The sequence below is a fragment of the Helianthus annuus genome, chromosome 15 (assembly GCF_002127325.2).
Source record: "Helianthus annuus cultivar XRQ/B chromosome 15, HanXRQr2.0-SUNRISE, whole genome shotgun sequence".
Classification (NCBI taxonomy): domain Eukaryota; kingdom Viridiplantae; phylum Streptophyta; class Magnoliopsida; order Asterales; family Asteraceae; genus Helianthus; species Helianthus annuus.
In genome coordinates this window covers 99,067,420-99,078,396 of record NC_035447.2, presented here as the reverse complement: position 1 = coordinate 99,078,396, position 10,977 = coordinate 99,067,420, and the positions used below count along the sequence as shown (strand labels likewise).

Below are 10,977 nucleotides of genomic sequence, written 5' to 3'. Positions count from 1 at the left end.
TACAACGTGATGTAATCCTTACACGGCGTCCATATTTTCAAATGAGCCACTTGTTGGACGAGAGGAGCCGTTTGCGTAATTGTTTAAAAGTTTGCGCGACGAACGGTTAAAAGCTTCAACATGTTAATTCTTACCTTGTGGTCGTACTCTCGAGTGTGCCTAAAATTGGCCACTAAGGGATTCATTTTCAAATTTTAATGTTCGTAGTTTAAATCAGATTGAAAAACGAACAAGAAACGGCAACCGAAGTGTTTGACGCGATTTAACGCGACCGACGAGCATACGCGTCTATTAACGGCTTACGGCGTAATTTTAAGTGTAATTGACCTAAAAATAATATTCTATGACATTTTATGACAATCGGGAGTGAAAACGGGTTTCTGAAATGTAATTGGGCCGCTCAAAACAACTAGAACTGGGCTAACGAGCCTGGGCCCAAACCCACTTATTTACCCTAGCTATATAAGGCACCATATCTTTTTCTTTTTCTTCATTTGAACCCTTATACAGCCGACACACACCCTTTCATCTTCATTCTCTCCTCTCTAAAACAAAACCCTAGCCCCTTACCACTCAAGAATCACACCCCTCGTCTCTCTCTGATACGGGTCCGGCAACCGAAGAAGCTCCGGCCGGCGACGGTTTGGGTTTACGGCGGCAGTAACGCGTAGGAGAGAGAGAGAGAGAGTTAGAGAGAGAGAACTGACGGAGCGAGAGAGAGAAGGACGGCGACGGCGACTCACGGCGGAACCGTCAGTCTGACGAGTAGCAGCGGCAACGATAACCTCCGGGTAAGCTTCGAACACCTATCTTCCTTGATTTTTTTAAGAGCGACGTATGAAAACATGATATAAACATGATACGAACTGTAGTTGATCGATTTTAGTAGATGCCTTAGATCTTAATTGGAGCACTAAATCAGATTTGATGTAGGGTGGCTATGAATCAAAGCACTTCAAAAGTTTTTAGTGAAGCTTTAATTTGAGATGACTGAGAGAAAGAGGGAAAAAGATGAAGTGCAGATATTACGTTTTAGGGTTTGATAGGTGTGTTAAGGTTATTTGTGAGTGTAATCTAGTGAGCTGGGCTAAAGTCTAATATGTTTTAAAATGATTGAAATGGTCCACAAGATTAGAGCATTCACATCCTAACCATCGAATTATGTGAGGAGGGGTTTTTATATTATAAAGGGTATAAAAAGTGGTTGTGAGTAGAGGAGAGAGAAAATGTTACTATTCATCTGTATATTTGGGGGGACACTGTTCACCCGTTATAATTTTTTAATATATTTTGAAAGTGGTTGTGAGTGGAAGTTAGAGAAAAATGTAATGATAATATTATTTAATTGAAAGGAGAGAGAAAAAGTATTTGTTTTTAGTGGAAATATATTGATATATGAGTTGTTTTTTAGTGGAATGTATGTATAATTTGATGGATTGGATGTGAATGCTCTTAGTTGGGCTTTAAGGGTCTGTTTCAATAGACTGAATAAGATATCTGATGACTGATAGTAATGTTTGAATTTTAACAGGTAGCTACAGTCCTGGATCAAGTCAAGGAAACGCTCTCTCACGACAATAGTTCAGATCACGGGCCGAAGACCCCAGCTACTGTTTCTTCAATCCTTATAGGTAATGCGCTTTTAAAAATGGAAAACATTTTGATACTGATGTGTTATCTTGGATGCTAATTTTAAGTTGTTAAAACTCTACATGCTATATTACAGAATTGCACCGAAGCTGTAAAGGATTCGCGAGTGCTGGATTTTGGAGGAGCAACGATTAGCATTCATTAGTGAATAATGGCGATTTTGTAATTTAAATGTGCTTCGAATTTATATTATTTGTTTTTGTTAAATTTATGTACCGAATCATATTTATCATTATGCATTTTTAGCAGGAAAAAAAGTTGTTTTTGTTTTTTTTATTTATTTTTAAATGTATCCGTAGGAAACATGTAGGAAAAAGAATAAACAGGTTTCGTCACATTCCGTTGGAATTATGTAGGAAACAAAGATAAATTCGTAGGAAATGTGTGGGAAAAATAATACATTCTGTTGGAATTGTGTAGGAAAAAAACTAATTTTGTAGAAATTATGTAGGAATCAAGAATACATTTCGTTGAAATTGTGTAGGAAAAAAATATTTCCGTAGAAACTATGTAGGAAAAATGAATACATTCCGTTGGAATTGTGTAGGAAGAAAAAAATTTTCCGTAAGAATTGTGTAAGACAATTAAAATATATAAAATATATATATATAATAAAAATAGATATAATTGATTTAAACACACAATTTTAAAAAAGTAATGTTCCGTGGGAAATGCGTTGGAAAATTAAGAAAATTAATTCCGTGAGAAATGTGTAGGAGAATTCTAACGAAACATTTTTGTGGGAAATGCGTAGGAGAATTTGTAGGAAATCCGTCAGGAAAAAATTACCCACGAGCAAAATTCCTACAACCCATTTTCGTGGGAAATCCGTGGGTAAACGCTGTTACCCATGGATTTCCCACGGAAATTGACGTGGGAATAGCAGCAGTTTTCTAGTAATTGTATATTTATTATAACAGAAATGCATCAATAAGGTTACAAAATATGTTAATTTAAGTGGTTTTTATATTTTGTGGGTGATGAAAGAAATATATCAAAGTGATGTTATTATATCAATTTTAATGGGTTAAATCATGTACCATGCTTAAGCATTATAAATAATAGCCTAAATTAAGTTAATCAAAGTAGTCTTGAGCATGAATATAAATTTAAAATGCAAAATAAAGAAACAAGACTACATGAATTCGTTGATGTACAGGAAGCAATTTATGGATTGATTTTTTAGGTGGCTTCGAGTTAAATGCTTGGATTTAAAAGAAAAGAAAACAAGAGCAACATTACCTCACGAAAGAAAATGGCCTGGCAAATTAAATGGGCCCTAGTGAATGGATTATTGACTTAGTTTAGATATTGGTCCAATGAAGTGGTGTGAGGCTAGGAGTAGAAAGATTGTCGGTTGTGATTTTAGAATAAAAGGGGCTATGCACATAATTAGGGGAGAATTGGTAGACGGCTGAGTTTAGACGCACTGGCGGCTGTACACGGTTCAAGGCAATGAGCGTCTAGGTGGCTTTCTTCAAGCGTACGCGTCGTTGGGTTTAATACTTTTCTCAGTTTATTCATGTTTAGATTTGCTTTTGACATTGATGAGGTCTATAAACAATTTGATGTGTTGGTTTATTTAAACTATTTGCATGTGTTTTGAGTTCTTGCTTTACAACTTGCTCGGTTGATGACAAGACCTTGTAGCTTGTTGGGTGACATAGAGTAGGTTGACTCACATTAATAAATAGGGTAATTGAACTGTAAAAGATCTGATGACAAAGTCCTGTTTTTTATTACCACTCAAATTAACCGACTTTTCAGTACCGTGTCTATGTGGTGTCCAATTAATGATTAAACTGAGTTTGGTGTGAATCTAGAATTTGAAACTTGGAGGATGTTACCTTTATCTCTTGTGACTTTCCTCGGATGATTGATTTCTAGATTTTCACATTAAACTTTGTTTTTCTGATTCTTTTTAATTGGTAAATCTTGACCACTTATGTTGATTTTGTGAAACGTTTATTATATTTGAATTGTTTGTCGTTTATCAAGCGTATTGGCGATTTCCTTGCATCGCTAGTGGGTTGGTAAATTGGTGGGTAATTGGTATAATCAAACATGTTATTAGGTTAAAAACTATCCCTAATAATTAATCAATGTCATTTTTTTCCAAGGCCATGTCTATGTGGTGTTATGAATCTGTAAACGGGTTTTTGTGTTAAACTTGCAATCGGGATTCTGGGTGGGAGTTGCTTTTCTTTAATATATAATGATTACCTAGTTAAACACTAACCACAAATTCCCTGTGGATACGATACTCTACTTACGTTTTCTACCTAGTGTAATTAGGTTATTGCATGACCCTTACGACAGTCATCAAAATGGTTAGTGCGCTTAGTGTTTTTCTAGTTTTCTAAAAAAATAAAAAAACAAAAAAAACCCAAAAATATTTTTCTTTTATTTTGTATTATTTACTCTTGTTTGGTTCGGTATTATGCTTGGGTGTTCTGTTTGAGTTTGTACAGGTGAATTCTTCGAAACATGCATGGAGCTTATCAGATGCCGATCAGGATTCAGTCGGAGCTGTCCATACTCAATCTCCATTTGGATGGCGATGATCTGAACCTCATAAGCTTAAAGGGGGACTAGGTAGCGTTGTGGACTTTTGAGTGTGATAATCCCCTACGAGGGCACCTCCTGAAGATCATGTTAAGTTGGTTAAATGACGGGTCAAAGTTATGTTAAAATGAAAATCAAAACGCAGTTTTTCGGAAAATGTATAAAATAAACTTATAAACATCTAAACACAAATTTTTGACATTTTATCAGTTAGTTAAACATATTCGAACATGTTAAAGCATGTTCAACCCGTCATTTCATGCTTATAGTACGGTTTGCAACCGAAAGTCAAGCAGTTTGACTTCTGCTTTAACTTTCGATTCTGACCCGTTTTAGCTAAGTTAGCTACTGATTTGAAGTTGTATCATGATCATATTAATGTATGGAATAACCCTCTAAGGTTATACCATTTGATCATAATCAGTTGTCGGGTTTTATGCAAATTCATGTATTATGCCTATTATTAACCAAAATGCGCTTTTTGAGCATAAAATTATTTTTAATCATGATGAACTTATAATTTGGAATACCTATTGATGTGGTAAGGTACTAAACTTGTTTTGGCATAATGAACTTAACATTGGCTCATCCGATCACCCAATACCGCCTATGCGCGTACGGTTGACTTACATAGCTTAGTTTATATAAGTTAACCGAATTGGGCCAAAATCCTTCAAATTCACTTCTGATCAGAATGTATTATCGTTTGCCCCATATTATACAAGTCATAGTACTTGTGAGGGTTCAAACCAAATTCTTCCGGTCACCGCTTAATCTAGCAAACCGTACCGTTTTGATATTAGTTAACCGGTCCAAGTCTATGACTTGAATAAAAGACCCGTTAACATTCTAATGGATAATAATTCCATTCATTCCAGACTAAGGGCATCCAGTAAATTGCAACCTTGTTTATTGTTTTGTTTGAACGGTTGTGCTTATATATATATCTTTGAAATGTAAAGATTTAAGCCAGGTAAATACTCTTAACCTATTATCCCTATACGGTCTTGGGATACGGTAAACTATTACCGCTTAGTCGGGTATGGGATCAATGACCTTTGTGTCCAAAATCCAAATAACCCATTTTAATTTGTATTGCTTGATAACTTAAACATTGGGGTTAATGCGACCGTGTCCTGGATATCCTCGGCTCATTTAATTGCAAACGGCCACGACCTAAGCACGGGGTGTAGGCATACACCCGACAAATGCTAATGCTATGATAAAATATTTTCTTACCCTTTTGTTGGGTTAAAGTGGTGTGTCGGTTAATCATGTCTCGGAGTTTAGTTCCGGGCCCCATATGCTTTGACAAGCATGTAATATTGATAACAAGAGATGTAGTTTGTCCCAAGTTATTTATAAAAATTAATATACCAAATGGTATATAAAATGATTTTGAAATATTTTCAAAATGTGCCGGTTATTTGTATTTACCAGTGTAAACTAACGTATCTTCAAAAGACTAAGCGCAGGTTGCAAAGTACGTAAATAGGCCGGAAGCTGTCTGGTAATTGCTTAGTGGAATTTGCAACTCCATGCAAGAAGCCTAGTGGTCTTTTATGTAATCATTTGTTATCCGATCCACCTGTGGGTCTTTTTATACACTTTGGTCTGTATATTATTTTCAAACTTTCGAACAATTGTAATTTTTAATAATTATTTTATACTCCCAAGACTTCCGCTGTGTTATTGTGAATCTCTATATCAATTTGTCACGTATATACCCCAAGTCCGGGCCCACCAGGAAATACGGGTGTGACAAAACTACTAATCTATTCCTTCGTTAACTAAGTAATAACATCAATAGTAGTTAATGAAACAGAAAACAACATGAACACTTTTTGTTGATCCAAAATCCACAAGAATTACATAATGTCTCTACAAAAACAAAACTGATTACAAGCAAATCTTGACACGAACACTGTCGATTAACAACAAAACCTAACACATCGACTTAAAAAGATAGAATGCACTTACATTAGGCTCCGATTCTAACAATGTGTTATCTCTTAAAAATTAGGGTCTAGGAGGGGTGAGGGGAAGGGAAGTAAACGGTAGGTTGAGGGAAGATGAAACGGCTTGTCTCTAATATGAAGCTCTATAGTCTTGAAGGAGTCAAATAGATTTTTTTGCGTAAAATTCCTGTATTGCCCCTCAAGTGTCTTAAATTGTTGAGCTACTTCCTTTTATACCCCTCTCAAATGGCTTGCATTCTCTTGTACGTTTAAAATTTTGTTCGTGTGGTAAAATTATATCTTAGTACATCACATTTTCTTTATATAGTATTATAGATTATATATATGTATTAATTATGTACCATTAAACTATACATATGTATAGTGTAATTATACACATACACGAGCTAACATGCTAACCTTATCATTTTTCATGTTTCGGAGAGAAGAATCCGAAATAATAACCATTACATTTATGATGTTCACTTAATTTTAATTGGAAAAATAAACAATTTTTTTTTGTGTAATAACAATTTTTGCTCTCATATATATATATATATATATATATATATGTATATTAAAACATTAGTTAAGACTAATTAGTTATCTCATATTTCTATTGTGTGATCTTATTATTAAAATTCATTAGGTATGAAATGAGTTGGTTTTATTATAATTTATGGATATGTGTTCAATTTGCCACATAATATAATTTATTAATCTAAATGTAAGTATTAAAACCGTTCCAGCTTTTTGGCTGGATGGTAGAGACTTTTGTTTTTTGGGGAGAAGATCAGGGTTTAATTTCTAACATTAAATAGTTAAGGATTAATTTGATTTAGTTTAGGAGTAGGCTATCATAACATTTGCCATTAAAAAGAAAAAAATATGTAAGTATTAAATATTATGCATGAGTCCAATTCTTAGTTACTTTGTTAATGATTTTAGGGTGTAAGGAGTGGTTAAACACTTTGGAGTGGTAATCCAAAAAACCGACCAATTAGAACGCGCCATGTCAATCAGTCAAAAATGTTTAAACTTTGCTGAAAAGTGTTGGCAATGGTTTAAACATTTGGTGAATTGGTAAACTTTTTAAATAAAAAAAGGAAAAAAAATGTGATTGGTTGAGATTGGAATGGACCCCACCCCATACCCCCCTCTCTCTTTCCTTTCTCCTTTCCCGCATCGGTAAAGCTTCACCGATTTTATACCCATTTCGTCAAACACTTCATGTGGCAAAAGGTTGGCAATGGTTTGCCAAAGTTTACCGATCGGTAAAATGGCTTTACCGAAAGCCACTCCGTATCCCCTTAATTTATCCAACCTTATGTTGTGTTTTCTTTTTTTTTTTTCTGTTTTTTATTTGTACATTTTGTTTTCAGCTTTCAGCTTTCTCTTGTAAATTCATGTATTATGCCTATTTTTGACCAAAATGCGCTTTTTGAGCATAAAATTATTTTTAATCATGATGAACTTATAATTTGGAATACCTATTGATGTGGTAAGGTATTAAACTTGTTTTGGCATAATGAACTTAACATTGGCTCATCCGATCACCCAATACCGCCTATGCGCATACGGTTGACTTACATAGCTTAGTTTATATAAGTTAACCGAATTGGGCCAAAATCCTTCAAATTCACTTCTGATCAGAATGTATTATCGTTTGCCCCATATTATACAAGTCATAGTACTTGTGAGGGTTCAAACCAAATTCTTCCGATCACCGCTTAATCTAGCAAACCGTACCGTTTTGATATTAGTTAACCGGTCCAAGTCTATGACTTGAATAAAAGACCCGTTAACATTCTAATGGATAATAATTCCATTCATTCCAGACTAAGGGCATCCAGTAAATTGCAACCTTGTTTATTGTTTTGTTTGAACGGTTGTGCTTATATATATATCTTTGAAATGTAAAGATTTAAGCCAGGTAAATACTCTTAACCTATTATCCCTATACGGTCTTGGGATACGGTAAACTATTACCGCTTAGTCGGGTATGGGATCAATGACCTTTGTGTCCAAAATCCAAATAACCCGTTTTAATTTGTATTGCTTGATAACTTAAACATTGGGGTTAATGCGACCCTGTCCTGGATATCCTCGGCTCATTTAATTGCAAACGACCACGACCTAAGCACGGGGTGTAGGCATACACCCGACAAATGCTAATGCTATGATAAAATATTTTCTTACCCTTTTGTTGGGTTAAAGTGGTGTGTCGGTTAATCATGTCTCGGAGTTTAGTTCCGGGCCCCATATGTTTTGACAAGCATGTAATATTGATAACAAGAGATGTAGTTTGTCCCAAGTTATTTATAAAAATTAATATACCAAATGGTATATAAAATGATTTTGAAATATTTTCAAAATGTGTCGGTTATTTGTATTTACCAGTGTAAACTAACGTATCTTCAAAAGACTAAGCGCAGGTTGCAAAGTACGTAAATAGGCCGGAAGCTGTCTGGTAATTGCTTAGTGGAATTTGCAACTCCATGCAAGAAGCCTAGTGGTCTTTTATGTAATCATTTGTTATCTGATCCACCTGTGGGTCTTTTTATACACTTTGGTCTGTATATTATTTTCAAACTTTCGAACAATTGTAATTTTTAATAATTATTTTATACTCCCAAGACTTCCGCTGTGTTATTGTGAATCTCTATATCAATTTGTCACGTATATACCCCAAGTCCGGGCCCACCAGGAAATACGGGTGTGACAAAACTACTAATCTATTCCTTCATTAACTAAGTAATAACATCAATAGTAGTTAATGAAACAGAAAACAACATGAACACTTTTTGTTGATCCAAAATCCACAAGAATTACATAATGTCTCTACAAAAACAAAACTGATTACAAGCAAATCTTGACACGAACACTGTCGATTAACAACAAAACCTAACACATCGACTTAAAAAGATAGAATGCACTTACATTAGGCTCCGATTCTAACAATGTGTTCTCTCTTAAAAATTAGGGTCTAGGAGGGGTGAGGGGAAGGGAAGTAAACGATAGGTTGAGGGAAGATGAAACGGCTTGTCTCTAATATGAAGCTCTATAGTCTTGAAGGAGTCAAATAGATTTTTTGCGTAAAATTCCTGTATTGCCCCTCAAGTGTCTTAAATTGTTGAGCTACTTCCTTTTATACCCCTCTCAAATGGCTTGCATTCTCTTGTACGTTTAAAATTTTGTTCGTGTGGTAAAATTATATCTTAGTACATCACATTTTCTTTATATAGTATTATAGATTATAGATATGTATTAATTATGTACCATTAAACTATACATATGTATAGTGTAATTATACACATACACGAGCTAACATGCTAACCTTATCATTTTTCATGTTTCGGAGAGAAGAATCTGAAATAATAACCATTACATTTATGTTGTTCACTTAATTTTAATTGGAAAAATAAACAATTTTTTTTGTGTAATAACAATTTTTGCTCTCATATATATATATATATATATATATATATATATATATATATATATATATATATATATATATATTAAAACATTAGTTAAGAAATTAGTTATCTCATATTTCTATTGTGTGATCTTATTATTAAAATTCATTAGGTATGAAATGAGTTGGTTTTATTATAATTTATGGATATGTGTTCAATTTGCCACATAATATAATTTATTAATCTAAATGTAAGTATTAAAACCGTTCCAGCTTTTTGGCTGGATGGTAGAGACTTTTGTTTTTTGGGGAGAAGATCAGGGTTTAATTTCTAACATTAAATAGTTAAGGATTAATTTGATTTAGTTTAGGAGTAGGCTATCATAACATTTGCCATTAAAAAGAAAAAAATATGTAAGTATTAAATATTATGCATGAGTCCAATTCTTAGTTACTTTGTTAATGATTTTAGGGTGTAAGGAGTGGTTAAACACTTTGGAGTGGTAAACCAAAAAACCGACCAATTAGAGCGCGCCATGTCAATCAGTCAAAAATGTTTAAACTTTGCTGAAAAGTGTTGGCAATGGTTTAAACATTTGGTGAATTGGTAAACTTTTTAAATAAAAAAAAGGAAAAAAAATGTGATTGGTTGAGATTGGAATGGACCCCACCCCATACCCCCCTCTCTCTTTCCTTTCTCCTTTCCCGCATCGGTAAAGCTTCACCGATTTTATACCCATTTCGTCAAACACTTCATGTGGCAAAAGGTTGGCAATGGTTTGCCAAAGTTTACCGATCGGTAAAATGGCTTTACCGAAAGCCACTCCGTATCCCCTTAATTTATCCAACCTTATGTTGTGTTTTCTTTTTTTTTTTCTGTTTTTTATTTGTACATTTTGTTTTCAGCTTTCAGCTTTCTCTTGTTACAAAAACTAGGTTGATACCCACGCCCGCGTTGCGGCGCGCTAAACTGAATTGTTATCGGTTTGAACATTTCACTTATAGTAACGAAGTTAATACAAAAAGTTGTTGATGTGTCTCAACATGACATATTAAGAGAATTATAGAAGTACGAACATAGTCTTCTATTCATACATAGATCACAAAAGTTTTTTTCTTCATGCATCCGGGTACCTGGTCTTCTTTGTGTCGCTAGTGCCTTCACCTGTATATTTTAGCAAACCGATTAACCTCAGAAACACTTAAATTCATTACACACGCTAGAGAGAGCTCAACTTTAATTAATGGATAACCAGAACTGCTTGCTAAAAAAACTTATATAACATACAATCACATGTACAGAGGCAAAGTTGTAATTTACATTACATAAAGAAAAAAGACTTACCTGCAGTATCTTGTAGAATGAGAGCTTGAATTCAAGCCGTT

At 34.1% G+C, this 10,977-nt stretch overlaps 2 long non-coding RNA genes across 2 annotated transcripts; one reads left to right on the top strand and one right to left on the bottom strand.

The window, feature by feature from the left end:
- Positions 1 to 482: 482 nt before the first annotated feature.
- Positions 483 to 1,902, top strand: LOC110912087. The gene is made up of 3 exons (XR_002577684.2): positions 483 to 791; positions 1,532 to 1,631; positions 1,727 to 1,902. It is a non-coding gene; the product is annotated as an uncharacterized LOC110912087 (long non-coding RNA).
- Positions 1,903 to 10,516: 8,614 nt separating this feature from the next.
- LOC110909938 lies at positions 10,517 to 10,977 on the bottom strand. The gene is made up of 2 exons (XR_002575730.2): positions 10,937 to 10,977; positions 10,517 to 10,756 (listed from the first exon to the last, which is right to left on the bottom strand). It is a non-coding gene; the product is annotated as an uncharacterized LOC110909938 (long non-coding RNA).